The sequence below is a fragment of the Falco cherrug genome, chromosome 10 (assembly GCF_023634085.1).
Source record: "Falco cherrug isolate bFalChe1 chromosome 10, bFalChe1.pri, whole genome shotgun sequence".
Taxonomy (NCBI): Eukaryota; Metazoa; Chordata; class Aves; order Falconiformes; family Falconidae; genus Falco; species Falco cherrug.
Genome location: NC_073706.1, coordinates 7,530,111 through 7,546,476, shown reverse-complemented (window position 1 = coordinate 7,546,476; position 16,366 = coordinate 7,530,111). Strand labels below are relative to the sequence as shown.

The following is a 16,366-nucleotide window of genomic DNA, read 5'->3' as shown; positions in this document are numbered from 1 at the left end:
AATAAACTCTTAAAAGAAAATGATTGGGAGGGAGGAGATCTGCCTGGCTCTCTGTCGGGCTATTACCAGGTAATCTTAAGAACAGCTTGTTGAAGACAGGTTGGTTCATAGCCTGTGCTCGGGAGAGTCACCTCTGCTGCTGGCATCTATTTACACCCAGCACTCCTGTGCACGGGGAGCAGCAGTGCCCTGTGTGTCTGGAGGCAGGCAAAGGCTCACTAGCACTGTGCACATGCACACAGTGACCCTTACAGAGAATTTTAACTTTGGCAGTATAACGAGGATTGGGTTTTTTTCCCGTGAAGTTCAGGTCTAGTGGCACAGACCCTCGTGATGGCAGGGATGGGGTAGACCAGGGCCAGGTGGGATGTGCACACAGGTGCCAGCTCATGTGCATCCCTTTCCCTGGCCCCCAGCATCACATCCAGGCTGCACAAGCCATTTGGCAGGATTTGGCCACAGGACTGGAGCACAGCTCAGGTGCTTAATGCTGCAAGGATACACCCTGAGAGCCCATAAAACCCCTGTGCCACAGGAGGGAAATCCCCGTGACATTGCGCCTTGCTGTAGCAGGAAGGACTCATGCATTGAGCCACTGTGCCACCTGGAGTCCGTCCACTTGGTGCTCACGCAGCCGTTCCTCTGCCAAAAAAAGAACACTAATAGACTTATTTTCTTCAGAATAATAAAACAGAGAAACAGCAACAAAGCCAAGAACGTTGAGATGGTGACAGCAAGAGTCTGGCTTGAATACCTCAAAATAACATCAACTAGAGCCTGATTTCAAAGCAGCAGACACCGAGCTGCAAATGCAGAGAGCTGGTGATTGTTACTGTTTTCTTCAACAGAATTTTCTTTAACAATAACACTTGACATTTTTCTTTGACTAACTGTATAGTTCCTTCCAAATTTCCCATTTCTTCTATGTTTTCTGCCGTCTTCGCATAGAGGGAGATCGGCCGCAATTAGTTTTGGCAAACAGCAACTTTGGAGGGGGATACAGGGTCCGACCTTGATTCCTCTGAGCATGCGAACCTGGAGGGAGAAGTCTTGGAAGAGACGGGTGAGCCCTGCAAAAGGCACTCCTGATTCCTCCTTCCAGGCAGACCCCTCCTTCCAGGCTGCCTTTCATAGGGGCTGAACATGGTCCCACACTAATTTCAAGCTCACTTATTTGGGAATTATTTTTTGGTGCAGAGAGGAGGTTTTGCAAAAGATGGAGCTGAGAGGCAGAGGTCCATTACTTCACACATTACAGCCTTTGAAAATCCTCTCTTTAAGTGAGTTCTCAGGCTGCAATAGTAGCACACTCAGTGTATGAGCAAGGCTGACCATCTCCCACCCACAGAAGTGCAACAGTGCAGGAACGGAGGGTCCCGCATCCTGCATCCAGGTGTGCATGAAGCAAATCCCTCCTGGTGTGGCTGTCAGACGCTACTGCTGGCAGCGAGGGGAGACGTGGCCTTTGCTGTCACTTTGACAAAGCAACCCTGCTGCTATGTTGCTGTTTGTGTTAATAATATTTTAGCAATTTTCAAGAGTTGCTTGATTTGATAGGTTTGAAAGGTAAACTGTCAGCATTTCAGTGCTTCCCCGTGGAGCAGTGAAATAAACCAGGAGCATGGCATTGCTGGCTAATTTTCTTGCTTTGTATCTTCATTATCTCTCCCTTCGGTAACTGCGATCGTTGTTAGCTTAGCGGTTTAACTGCATATTGGAGCATAATGTAGAGGTGTAGAAGGGGCTGCATTTGATTAAGACACCTTTAAATAGGAACCATCCCTTCCCGTCCTGCCCTGCTGACAAAGTATTCGTGATTTTTTATTTGGTTTCCAATACTGTCATCTCTTACATGCAGCTTTAATAAGCCTGAGTAACTATTCATATTTCCAAGAGCAATGTTTCAGCCAGAATGCCCCATTTTTGTCCGATTTGGTATCCAGCTTGCCCAAAGCCAGGATTGAAATGGGAAGTTTTCAAGCCTCCCTTCATGGGGCTGGTGGCAAGAGCAGGGCAGCGGGGCATGGCTGGGCAGGCAGTGACCACCCTGCCAGCATGCTGAGTGCCAGACCCGGTGTTTGCATCCTTTTTGTTAAGAAAAAGACTTCATCCCTCCACCCTGAATTGTATTTTGGCAAATAACACGGGAAGGAAAGACCCCTGGTGAAACAGTGCCCTACTGAAGCAAGGGATTTCTGCTGCTGACCTCAGCCGGGTCAGGAGCAGGATCCTGTCACTGCATCTCTCCTCCAGACACGTCTCTGTACATCAAGATAAACAGATGGTGACTGAGGACTCACCACACGAACACTGCAATACACACAGAAGCTGCCTGTGCTATAGAAGGGTGTGAAACAAAGCTACTTTTTCATTATTTTCATGTTTCTGTTATATTTTCATCTTAAATTTTAATTATTTTACCAAAGCTTTTCCTTTTGACCTCTTTAACCCTGAACTATTATTCTTCTTGCCTTAAATCAAATGTTCAGAGAGTTTCAGAAGCAGGAAAAGTTCATAAATGAGAACGATCCTGAAGAAGTCAGCCCTTCCTGAAAACACCACCTCACGTGGGCTGTCCCCAGCTGTGTCCCACAGGTGAACAGCCTCTCTCCTTGCCTTAGGTCCTTCTCGGTGCTTTTCCTGAGTTGACACCTGTGATCTCTGGTCCTAAACTGGGGAGGTCGATGTTTAAGTCCAGCTGTCCACAGAGCGTGCATCTCACCTGTGTCTTCCATGGGGCCACAGATACAGTCAGCACAAGCCTGGCTTGTCTGGGGCTCCTGTTAACAGCCTCTGGCTGGGAGCCTGCGCTGGCACATTTGCAGCAAAACAAGATGAGACCATCCAGAACGGAACATTATTTATTCCTTCTGCAAAGGTACAAAGCCTTAGAGGAAATGAGTTAACGCATAGACAGCCCCAAGCCACACATCTTCAGTCAAGCTTAGCCGCAGTAGTAGCAGCTCCATGTCCAGTTTGCTCACCCCAGAAGGAAGGAGAGCTTGTGCCTGGCTCCCTGCCTGCCCAGGGAAAGCGTCTGCTCCTTGCCCTGCTGATCTTATGCTCTAAGTAACCATTCCCTAAACAAGTCCACTGTCTGCTCGATAACCTGACAAAGACATTCCCGCCCAGAAGGTAGCAGAAATCTCACGTCAAAGATTTGAATCTCATGAGACCTTGCTAGCAAAACTCTGCAGAGAACAAGCTAATCCTCTGCAATATTGCAGGGAGCAACGTATAAGGTGTTAAATTAAGAAAATAATTGTTCTCTGTAAGGCATTTTTACCACTGCACCTTCTTCTCCATAGTTACCCAGCTGGACAGGGTGGAGTTGAGCAGCAGAGCACAGAAGCTCAGGATTAGGATTCACCACTTCTTCTTTTCAGCTTGTGCTTTCAGTAGCCACTAACTGGAAGTTACAATTTGGGAATTTCCAGTCCAGGTGGAAAACCTTCAGGAACAGGCTATAGTTTTCATGCAGACTATAAACATCTTGCAACCCATGAATCCATCCACAGCAACAGTTGGCGCCAGAGAACAATTGAGTTGGTTTATAGAGTTGAAGCAAGTTTTTGGTGTGTGCAGGGGTGCTGCTGCAGCCCCCCAGCTCAGCAGTGAGCAGGAACACCCCCAGACACTGGGGTTCTTTAACCCTAGCTGGGGACATCTCGGTTCCAGCTTATTTCTACCTACCAGTGAAATAATGATCTCCTGCCATTGGAGTTTTCTTTAAAAATTGTGTGTCTGAAATGATCAAAGGGGCTTTTCGTGTGATGGGTAAGCAAGGGAAGCTCTCAAGGTCAAACCCAAAATGGCCTAATGACTCTGGGACTTGGATCTGACCTCCAGCAGCAGCAATGAGCCACGAGAAGATGAGCGGATCAGGAACCAGAAAACGAAGCTTTTGAAGTCAGCAATACCCTCTGGCAGTGAGCAATCAATTGACAGAGAAATGAGAGGAAAAAAATAAAAAGACAGCTCATTCAGCCAGGCTGCAGGAAGGGCAGCACCATAAAGCAGGACTATCACATAAATAGAGCGGCACCTTTTTTCCTTCCCCTCTTTCTTTCCCAGGGGAGAGTGGCCATGGGAACAGACACACTTTGTGCCCTCTGAAGGGGATGCAGGAGAAAGTAGACTGACCCTACCTGCAGCAGGTTAATTGGGACACACAGCTCCAGTATCACTACCCTTAGGATGCTTTTTCCTCTCTAAGAAATAAAGGAAAACAACAAGCCAGGATTAGCTCCTTTGATGAGCCTGGCCTTTCGGGACTGCCTTGGGAATTGCCAGCTCATTCCACGTAGCGCACAGAGAGCCCTCAGCTGCTGAGGACTCTCATTCACATCTGTGCCAGATTTCAACCATTGAAAGGTTATTCCTAGATTCCTTAGTAATTCCTATAAACTTATTTCCCTGCTACGCTGAGGGTTTTTTTCCCCGTTAGTGTTTTGCCTTCTTTAAACGACTCCCAGTTTAGACTGGATTTGGTTTTCCCACCTAGCAGTGGGTTTCTCTCTGTGCCAGGCTTCCTCTGTGTCTCGTTTCCAAATGTGCTGGGTGACTTCTCACCAGACCAGCTCGCACCAGGCAGCAGATAATTGCCACAAGTGTTGTTGATGAGAGATGCTGGGTATTGCATGCATTAAAAAGCCATATTTTAATACCTAGAGAGGAGCTGGGATCTTTTGCTAATCTCGCTCCATTGGGGGGTTTTGGCATTTGGTGTTGTACTCATGGTGAGGCCAAATGTATTTACAAATAGGTGCCCATTCCAGAAGAACCCAGGATCGCCTATTCCAGCAGGGAAGCTTTGGGGTAAATCCCCCAGTTCAGCAACCAGCATTTTGCAGGACCGTGAGCAATTTATGTGCCTTGTTCAGGACCCAGTTCATAGCCGGGCTTCCCCGTGGGCACGCAAGCATGCATGGAAAAGGTGAAGTGCTGCCCTTGGGAAGGTGGGTCTTACCAGTTTGTCTTGATGGAAGAGCAGAGAGCTGAAGCATCTGCCAGAGCTCGTTAGGGATAATGCAACCTGATGGGAGACAGAGCTTTATCCAGCGGCTAAAGGAACCCACAGGGTGGCTTTTGTCTGACCTTGCACTGGATTGCGCGGTGTTGCCCCAGGGCACGGCCTCTGCAGACCCGCTCTCTCTTTCCGAAGAAAGTTATTGCAGATGGAAGGGATGGGCACCTCTGCCGCGGGGACGGTGGCACTCAGGATTTAGATGTGTGTGTTTAGAGGGACAGGTTATTTTCTGCTGGCTGAAACGCCCAGACATGGCTGGAGCTCGGGAGCCACAGCAGGGCAAGTCCAGCAGAGCCACGCTCCAAGGGGGAAAACGGCGGGGCCAGGCGAGGGCTGGGCAGCTGAACTGCAATGACATTTCAGAACAAAACCGCAAAAACCAAGTGACCTGGCCCCCATCCACACTTAGTATGTGTTTCGCAAACGCTGAAGCTGTCGTGCTTGCAGTCTGTTCAGTGTGCGAGATAACGGGACCACGTGCCTGACAGAAAATCCCGAGTTTCCCAGGACGTCAAAACCGCACGTTTCCCTGGAATGACAAGTTCTATCTTTGGCAAACAAAACTCAGGCTCTTTAATATGCTTCTCCCCCAACACGCCATGTTAGCGTGTGTTTGTTTAGCAAACAGTTACTAGGAGGCCTCGGTAGGATTAAAAAAAAAAAAAAAAAGTGATTCTGGCTATTATTATTCATGGATGGAGGTGGGGAGGAGAGAGAAAAACAGTGCTAATGTAGCCAGCAAGTTCAAGTAAGGTTCAACTTTGCTATTCTCAAATCTGCTGCTATGATAATGAGGCAGTCAAATCAGCTCAAATTAAGAGCTCAGGAAGGCTCAGCCTTTCAAAGAAGTACATTCGTGACAAGATTAATTTCTGCCAGCCAGTATATACCATGGTATCATCCTATATTAACACAGAAACCCCAAATAAAAAAAAAAAAAACAAAACAGGCAACTGAAAAACGCGCTAAAACCAGGGAAGTGTATCGTTCCCTTTAATCTTCTGGACTGGCTTTGCTATTCTGCACGTGGATTAAAATATGATATGCCACCTGGTACCGTTCGGCTGCCATTTACAGGGAACCTTGTCTACTCCTCTCCCTCTCTTCAAAAACCATTCAATGAAAGGCAGCACACCTGCATTTTCCAGTTTCAGGTGACATTTATTAGGGTAAAGGGCAAAATATCAGTAAAACAGCCACTAAAAAAGCCAAACAACCAAAAAAACCCAAGAAACAGTACAAACCCCAGCTCTGCTCCCTATCAAAACAAAGTGGCTTTATTTTTCTTTTTCTCCTTTTTTTTTTTCTCCTCCTCCCCCCCACACTTTTTTTTATTTCTTTTCATTCAGCTCTGATTTTCTGTAGTCCCCTGACCATTGCAAAAGGTGTAGTAAAGAAAAGGTAAGTTCCTGTTGTAAAAGGACTTCTCAGGTACCACAGTAGCATAAATGAGTCTCTGCTGTTTGTGACCACCCAGGGAGGGTGACAGCAGCGGGGTGATCTCAGGGGTCTGGGTCAAGGAGAGGATGGGAGAGGGAAGCGACTGCGCTGTGTGATGCTGTGTGATGCCTGTCCTGCTGCTGGCCAGCCTGGGCTGTGTCTGTTGGGAGCCTGCTGGGAGGCAGTAACATAGGAAAGGCTATCAGAAGAGGTTTCAAAGCTATCAGAAAGCCAAGGGCTATCTGAGGTAGGCTTTTATTTCTTGTGGTTTGGAAAGGTTTATTGTTGTGTCAATGTCCAGAAGTCAGTAAGTACCCAAGTGAGCGTTCCCAGATTGCCAGCCAACACTTCAAAGAGTTTGAGCTTTTTCTGAGCTCAGTTTAAAAAAAAAAAAAGCAAAAAAAACCAACCAAAAAAACACAACCAAATCCCAATAAAGAACCAAGTGCGCATCTCCACACTTCAGTTTCATCCTCTATATTTATAGCTAGAATGCATCAAATTTGTCTTACTGAGCTGAGATGAAATTCTCTTGTTGAAATTCTGATGTACAGCTGCCTTTATTTTTGTGTTCAAACAGATTCGCTATCCGCTGTCTCTGCTTACCACTTGCCTCGTACTGAGTGATTAATTGCCAAGGATTAGCTTTTAGCTGCTTTTCTACACAGTTTGTATACAGTTGTTGCTTTTTATTAAATATGTGATATCTAATCCAGCGCTTACAAAGGGAGGAACCATCCACGTTTGAGATTAAAACACTTGATTCACATTGTGCCAAAGCCCTCACCAAGGGCTCCGTGCTCTGCTGTATTAGAGCAAAACCTTGGGAAGCCGCTTTTGGGAAGGTTGGGCCATGTGTGGCCACGTCCCTGCACCAAAGCCCTTCAGTCTGATTGAGGGTCTGCCTGCCGAGCACGAAGGTGAGAGTGGGCATGATGGAAAGCAGAGAAGCTGATCAGGAAATAAAGAGGTTTTAGCAAAATAAAGGACTAAGAATTAAGAAGGTGCTGAGAGACTGGAGGGATCCTGCAGAGATGTTTCCTGCTCCCTATAGGTTTCCTATGTCTCTTTTGCAAAAAGAGGGGTGCTAGTACTCAATTTCCTTGCAGGCTACTTGCAAGGAAGAGACAATTAATAGCTGTAATGCCCTGTGTGAGCCCAAGGCTTCCTCATCAGTGCAAGCTTTGCCACCAAAGCCCCCCTTACAGTGTATGGGCAAAGTCTGGGGCGGTGCAGCCCAGGCGAAGGCTGTACCCAAGGTACAGAAGGATTTGTTTCCCTAAAGAAGTCTCTCTCTCCCAGCCTGTGAGGCAGTAGAAATGCTTCAGCCTGAATTTTGTGCCCTTGTTCCAAGCATGAATGGAAAAAAAACACCTCTAAAACCCCATGGAGACATCTCACATGACCGGCAGCAGGAGCCCAGGTGCAGCAGCCCCAGTAATTTAAAGCCAGCCCTTTGGAACAGCCTCCTGAAATGCTCAGGTGCTTCGGTAACAGGGCCATGCTAGCATCAAACATATTAAACAGGTAGAAGATATTGCCTTTGCCTTTCTATCTATAGGGATTTGCTGTTCCTGCAGGCTCCCCTGCCTCTTTGTAATGTCATTCGTGTGGCTGGTGCTGGTAACCGGATTTGCCACTTCTCCTAACACATTTCTGGGAGAAATATTAAACAGGTCACCATTTTTGCAGACAAAACGTCACTTCAGCTCTGTTCTAATTTCCTCTCTATGTGGCAACCCAGTATGGTATCAATGACTAGGTAAATCTCCCTGCAGCAACATTAATTATACCTTTTGGTGAGAAAGTGGCAGTGGAACCGCTTTACTCTTCCAAAAAATTCCACACTATAATATGCAGGACTAATGTGGCTCAGATTTGAAAAGAATTAATATCAATTATTCTCATGCATAGTCATGAGAGGAAGACTGGTTTAGCAATCAAGCTAATAGTTTTTACTTAATTACATTTAGTTGATTTCATGCTATCTTGGCACATTCCTGATTGAATTTAACCATTAAAAAAACCCCTTCCACAACTACTCCAGCAAACACCAACACTTTAAGCACAGCATCCCCTGTAAACAGTGTCTGAGGCTGAGCAGACTGTTTGGGACAGTGGGAGTTGATCATGAACATATTCTGTTCCTGTTGCAGAGTAAAATCACAAAAGCATCTTGAAGAGATGTTCCAAGGCGTTTACCAGTGCTGAGGGTTACAGCACTCTTTTCTGTAATTATTTTCTATTTTTCTGAATCCAAACCATCATCTACTTGAATGCAATATATATAGCAGGAGTGGGAGAGATACCTGAAAGCAAAGCACCAAGCTGGAGGGAAGGCTTTGCCTGGGCAGGTGGTCTGGAGCCTGACCCTGTTAACAGCTAATGATGTGCTGCAGTGCAAAGGGTTGAAGAGCCGCTGGGATGTTCTGTGCATGGGGGGGGTGGGAGTGGTGAGGGTGTGGGGGTGTCTGTGTCTTTAGTTGTCTTCCAGGGAAAGACCAGGCTGTGCAATACCACACTGCCATTCCACCTTCTGTGCTGCAAGACCAGCGTTTTGCATGGCACAGAGGGTGGGAAGGTGTGAGCAAGCTGAAAGCATAGTGGGTCAGGCCAGAGGGCTGGGAAGGGTGGTGGCAGGAGGGCTGGGGAGGGAGACCCCCTGCTCCGGCTGGCGGGGAGCTGGGGACAGCAGGTACTGGCACGGCTGGAGCCCTCCTTGGAAGCGTGTGTCGCCTTCTGACATGCGAGGCCTGAGCAGAGCACGCTGCTGCGGCTTGAGCATGGCAGTAAGGTTCATCTGCATGGACGTGCAGGGAGGACACGCAGTTTGGGTCTGTCTGGTGCTGCTGGGGCTGAGTCTCTTGCAGCAGTGCCGCTTGCTGGGGTTGCAGTCTTTCTGGGCAGAAGGCAAGGCCAGGAGAAAAAAAATGGGAAACTTCAGTTTCCATGTGCCGTGCGTTTGTTTTCTTTTTTGATTTTCCCCAGGCTAACAGCAGCAGAAATAGGACAGATGCTCCCCTCTCATCCTCTCTTGAGCACTATCACTGCACAGATGTCTGAAGGCAGCATATGCCTTTGAAGTTTGCCTTTTCAGTATTTTCATTCATTTATCATTTTCTTCTCCAGCACACCATTTGCATCTGGGCTTTGCTCAGAAGGAAGACTGACACCATTTATCATTTAATGGGGCTTGATAGCTCTCTGACAACTAAACATGTTCTTAACAGCATTAAGGAATTTGCAGGCAGCCATGCCTGAAGGCTACTTTTCTGCCCACTTTAGCTTAGTCAGCAGCAGTTGTAGCTGCAGCTCTCTGGGTGCCTGTAGGCAAACGAAGCACTGGCATATAATCAGCAGAAGTATTGTATCCCCTTTTAAACCAGACTAACCCCCTCAACAGGTAAAATCATTACAAGTGTAACCGAAATTAGGTAATTAACCGTTATTCAATCTGGACTTTTCCAGGCAATGTTACAATTAAGATCTCATGTATTTCCAAAGCAAAATATGAATGGTTTTACCTTGATTTTGGTTTTATGGTTTTTATACTATGCAGTGATGCTTACAGAAGAGCATAGTTTCCTTTCTCATAGACTGTGGACACAGTCACTGGGGACACCATAGGGATGTGAGTGAGCTGGTGTGTGCAGGGTCCTACCCCTCCAGAGCTCAGATCTCCTGGGGCAAATGGGTCTCAAGGACCCGCTTGGGGCAGGATGCAGAAGAGGCATGTAAAGTGCCACACCAGGGAAAGCTCTTCAGCATGGTTTATACTCCACAGGAATCAGTGGGCCTTAAGGGTTTTGGAGATTCAACAAAGAATGTTGATTTTGCATCTTAACATCCTTCCACATGAAAAAGCAAAATAAAGGTTCTCTGCATTTCCCTTGCAACTCTATCCCCAAGTTTGACCTCAACTTCTTGCCATAATGCAAGAAGCAAATGTTACTTTTCGTTATGGCATCAGCATTTTCTAGAAAAAATGTCCTGCAAGCCCAGTGGTCAGAATCATGACATCAGAAGTGAGCATTTTCTGTGAGCTCTTCCAGTTAATGAATAGATAGGCATTTTCTAGTGAAGAACTATTTCCTAGAACAAGTCCCTGACAATAAATACCATAGGCATGTATAGCTGCCATGAGCAGGAGACGTTATTCCCATGCAGAATGAAGCAGGGGGAAGATTAAGGAACTCTCCATCTGTTTGTGCACTCTGCAGCATGTTGGATATTGCTCAAAATACACCCTGCACTCTGTTTCTCAGAGCCTGGGGAGACAGAGGCTGGCATAGGCATGGCAGGTTGGAGCTGGACAGTCTGACTCAAAAGTAGATTGTTTGCTTGAGGAAGTAAGGGGGCTGCAGGAAAAATCCCTTAGTAAATGGAGCATATGAATGAAACCTGTTCCTGATGCCAAGTTTATTCTGCAGGCCTTGATGGAGCTAAAAAAGCACATTAGACAAAACCATTATTGAACTTCTTGATTACATAACAATTTCCTCATCGTATTTCCAAGAATATTGAATCTATATTCAAACACCCTCCTACTCTCTCCCACACACCACCCCTTCTCCTTGCTATATCAGCTTCATTACTGAGTATGAAGACAAAAAAAGTGTAGGGCATGTTGCCATGAGCAGATAGATCTCAGGGTGCTTACACACTGAGATTTTAGAGCCATCTATAGGATTGGGACAGCCAATTCTCACCAATTTCAATAGCCTTGAAAGTCTCTGGTCTTATGCCTTGACCTTAGTTATGGTCTTTAGCAGTCCAAAGAGCAGATAATCAAGTGATAAATATCAGTGACCTTGCCAACACAAAGGGTGAGTCTCTGGGGCCACTCTCACCCAGCAAGCACCAGGTGCAGAGCAGGGGAGTATCTCCTGACAGGTTTACCTGCCCAGTTTTTGGGGAGATGCTGGAGGAGATGGGGATTAGTGGCTTGCAAGCATGGCACATCCATCCTGCCTCAGGAAGCAGCAGTTGCACACAAACTGGTTACACTTACTCACATAATCAGCTTGCTTGTCTCATTTGCATGTGTAATAACCAGCATGTATGTACAATCATGCTAATCACTTTGAGGCAACTGCTTTAAATTCATTCAAAACCTTGCCCTGCCTGTCATTGGGTTATTTAGCTTTCACAGAGGAGCCATAAGAGCAATCCAGAGATTCACTCAACAAAAATCTTTCTGAAACAGTCAGTTTAGTGGAGATTTTTTTTCTCTGGAATCCTGCCCATACACACCGAGACTTGCACTACGAGCCAGTGCTGTCATTAGGAGCCCGTCCAACACCCTCTGCAAGTCACCTAGAAAAGTACGTGATGGGGTATTTCACAATTTATAGTATGTTGCTACAGGTGAAATGTAAGAGTAAATACAGAAGCAAAGAGGAAGCTACACAGCTTCTCTCTGGCAATCTGCTGCGGAAATTGTCTGAAAGTTGTGCGGGGAAAAACTAGTCTTAAACCCTGCCAGCTTCATGAGCTGCTTAAGGAGTGTCTGTGATGTTCTGTTGTGGATACTTGCCCAGCAAGACCTGGGCTGTCAGGGCTCCTGGCGTTAGCTCCAATGGAGCCCGTGTGAGGATGCTGGAGAGCAGCGCTCATGGAGGTGGCACCAGGAGTACATGGATTCTCTCATCTGCCTCTGCCACCAATGTAGCCTGTCCTCAGGCCAGTTCTTTCAGACTTTTGTGCCTCCAAATCTTTTTCCTATGCCTCCAAATTTTAGGCTGCAAGCTTTTTTGTGGTTTTAGCTACATGTTTTATAGGACCTACTGCAGACATGGGGCAGACAAGTCAGAAGCTTTGGATGTGCCTGCAGGGATACTGGAGGTACCTTCCCTAGCTCCCATAACAAGTCAGCATATGCCAGATAAGCCATCAGCAAGATACAGGAGGGGGTACAGCTAGCTCTATAAGGAGGAATATGCACATTTCTGCAGCACTCACAAACTCTTAACCGGCCCCTAATACTTAACTTTCCCCTCCTGGTTCTTTCTGCAAGTCTGAGCTGGCACTCAAGGGACTTTTCTGTGCTTAAGCCTGTTCAGCCTCAGCTCTTTGGTTGCCATCCCAAAAGTTTTCACCAGCACAAGGCTGTGCTGCATGGTTTTCAAGGAAACATGGAAACTAGTGCTACAGGAGGAGGCCCCTGGCCCATTCTTGCTTCCATTGCAAGCAGCTGCTGATGCGGCAGCCAGACTCTGGGTCAGCACTCTGGAGCAGGGACAACAGGCGCTTTTTCCTGGTGACCGCTTGCCTAAGCAGCCGGAGCCTCGTTCTCTGCACAGGGATCGTTCCTGCTCAAGTCCAGATTTGTCCCATTCTTGTTAAAATGAGCAAGTGGAAGAAGAAAGGACAGAGGAAAGGCCAGGAATCAAATGAAAAAGTTGCCTGCCACACAGAGCATGGCTAGAGGCATTCTCAGTGGTATAAATGTCTTCCCTTCAGCTTTCTGTCTCTTATTACTGACAATATGAAAATACGAAAGCTGCTAAGATAGAAAACCTTACCAGACAGACGGACGGTGATTTCTAGAATCTGAAATCCCAGACTGTAAATTCATTGGCATAGAGCCCTGTGCCACTGGATGCAGTGTTAATGCCTGGCAACAGCAGCTGGATCCAGTTTTCCATAGACAGCTGCTCCTTGGGTGTCTTTTGTTGGATGGTGGATGCTACCAGGACATGCTGATGGATGCTTTAGATGCTTTAGAGAAGTAGAAGGATCCTCTAATCCCCGCTGGAAATATTCCATCTCTCAGGTTTTTGTACTCTCAAAATGAAAAGTGCTTTGAATACCTGAGAACAGTCAACTCACATTTAGAAGTTTTTCTTAGCCTGACAAGATTCACAAAGATGTATGATTGCAGTAGATCAATAGGGAGAAAAATCTGTATCTTAGGAGCACAGGTGACATCTTGCTGCAACTTGCAGAAGAAATGATAAATGTCTCTCTCTTTTTATTGCTTAGCTCTGTGGCTAAATCTGCTAAACCAAAAACAAATTTTACCCTCAGATCTCCTAGTTTTCAAATTTATGTTCATCTGGCATTGCCTTGATCTTCAAAGAAGGAAGGTATATCAAAGGAAACAGAAGCTTTGACACCAATTACTGCTGCTGGATGCCATCCACTGAATAAAGATGGAGTGTTAATATTTACACCGAAAGTGAAAGAGATAAAACACACTAGGTACACCTAAGTCTACAAATAAGCCCTTCTGTGTATAGTGGGCAGAGATAAAACCAAGTGAAAAAAAATTGAAATTGCCATTGAAAACATCCCAAACACCTTCAGAAATGCTGGGTTGTAAACAAAGAAATGACAGCAAAAACACTAGAAGAGCCTTCTAGGAAAGCAAATCAGGCACCCTGCTTCTTGGGGGCATTACCTGGTCATCAGAAGATGGTCTTTTGAAACAAACAACTGTGCAGAAGTAGTTAGCATCTGCATTTCTCACCATGAGATACTTACATTTTATTCTCCTGAGCTTGAAGCCATCAGTTCAAGCACTTTCCCCTGTGTCTCTCTGTTTCTCTTCATCCCGTGGTTCTTCTCCCTTTTTTGCACCCCCCAAGCCTTTCCCACAGCTTCTTTGCCTCACTGACCTGCAAAGTCTCTCAACAAGGCAAATGCCCCATTGCACAAGTTGTTGTGGCGTTGTTCATATCTCAGCAGCAAATTTATGGGAGAGGAAGGTGGCAAGGAGGAGGCAAAAGGTTCACTGGCACTACGACGGTGCACAGCACAGCGAGCCACAAATATTATTTTATGCAACCTCTTTAAAAAGGAAAAGGAATCCTCCCAGCATTTTTCCTGGCAACAATTTAGAAACTGCAAGCGAGGCTATTCTAAAATTCCCAGCACTAGAGCATTGCACAGGAGGCTATTTACAGTGTTCACTTCTTCCATTTAATCCAATTTAGACAATGAAACCAGTGTTTAATGGAGTTAATTTTTGTTTCTAGTCAAATCTCATTCTTCAGATTAAATTACTAGGTCTGCAGTGTAACGTACAAATCAAAGTTATATAGTACATTTTAGTGAGTTAGAAGGTAAATGGTTTCATTACATTGATTTGGAAGGGGTTTTCTTAACAGCGAGTGGATTTCAAAATGCTTGTTGAAATAAAAATTTCAGAATTGAAACTCTTTGCCTTAGTTTTGGATTTTTTGAAGGTATATGGGCTTTTCTCCTAAAGTCATAGCTTAGGCTTACTATATGAATTTAATTCAAGTAAAGCTTACGGCCTTTGTTGAGCACTTCTGCCTTTCAGCTTTGGACACCTATCTTGAGAAGACCGCGGGGTTTCTGAACTGTACTGGGTCTGCATGTTTCTCCTGCAGCAGCAAGGCTTGTTCCTCTGTAGTGTCTGTCCATGGGGGGCTAAACATTCAGAAGTCTGATATTTCCTGAATGTTAGAATATCTGTGCCAGGCTTGGCTAAAGAGAAATCCTGCAAGAATTCCTTTCTCCAGTGCTCCAGGTGGTAACTGTGGATATTGTGGTAATCGCAAGGCTGGCTGAGAAAGGTCACTGTAAGGAAGTCTAAAATCTAGTTATATTGGCAAAGGAAGAGTGTGTCAGATTTGCAATTCATGATGCAGAACGGTGTATGTTTTACAATTCATTGCTTAATATTGTGTATCTAGTCATCACGCACATACGTTGCAATTGATTTCATGCTGCTTTTCTATCAAGCAGGAGAAAAGCGAGCATAAGGGACCAGCTTACACTGAAATGAATACATAAAACATGAGTCACATATACATGTGTTTTGAAATCATTGCGGTATTTTGGCAGTAACCTAAGAAACTAGATAAATCCCACCCAATTAACTAACTAAAGAAAGAATTCACTGATAGAAAAAAACACTCCTCAAATTGTCTGTCAGTTCTAAAACCTCCCTGAACTTATTTTAAAAGATGTAATTAGGGAAAACTAGAAAGTACAGCATTAACGTATATATAAAACAGGTATGGAAGGACAGCCTGCCTACACCACCTGAAAGCTACAGATGCACTAATCCAGCACTTCACACTTTCCAGCTCTGCACAGAGTCAGTGGCCCTGGACCCGAGCGGATTTACGTGGCTTTTTAGAGAGGCTGCTCACTGCAGACCCTTCTTCTCTCATTGCACTGTAGCCCAGGCGCTGGTTTCTGGCAATGGATGAGGTCCCCAGTGGCTGGACCTGCCCCACCTTGGCTGTCTCATGTTGTGCAGTTTGGTTTGCCGGGATGAGTTTGCTCCTTCCCCCGGCTGCAGTGAGGAACTAGGATGGCCAGTCAATCGCATGCAGAGTAGCTCAGAGTTCAAAATGTTTTAGAAAGCTTGATAAAGTTTTGGTGTATTTCACAGCCATCAAGTTTCAGATTAGAGATGAGTCATTAAAAAAGAGTGTATTACTTGTACGCTTCTATCTAACAGAATTGTACACACATCTCGGGAATTAGCCATAGGCACCCAAAATCACAGATGTAACCATGCATTAAATGGAGGACATTGCTCTGATTGAATCTTCCATTCACAATCACATTCCTTCTTGCTTAGATTTCAGAGCCTGTTGTCCAGATGGGCTTTGTTGGGTACCTCATTAGTAGTTAATCAAAAGCTCCTGCTGTGAACTGCTTCACAGCCCTCCTGGCATCCTAGCTGCTTGGTACACATTCCTTGACTACACAGAGATGAAGGCGCAGGAGCTGAAGTAGATGCTTTATCTCCTTTATGAATCTGGCATAACTAAAGCAGCTTCCAAAACAAAACCACCTCAGGATGCATCAGTTATCTGACTTCCACGCGCTGAGAGCAAAATTGGTCTTGAAATGTAGAAGTGGAAATACAGCCATGTGTTAATGGCAATGGTAGACGGCATAATACATTCGGAG

The 16,366-nt window shown here is 45.7% G+C and overlaps 1 protein-coding gene across 2 annotated transcripts in view; it reads left to right on the top strand.

Annotated features, from left to right (window-relative positions):
- KCNB1 (potassium voltage-gated channel subfamily B member 1) overlaps positions 1-16,366 on the top strand; it is a 128,084-nt gene that overhangs the window by 109,061 nt on the left and 2,657 nt on the right. The window lies entirely within an intron of this gene.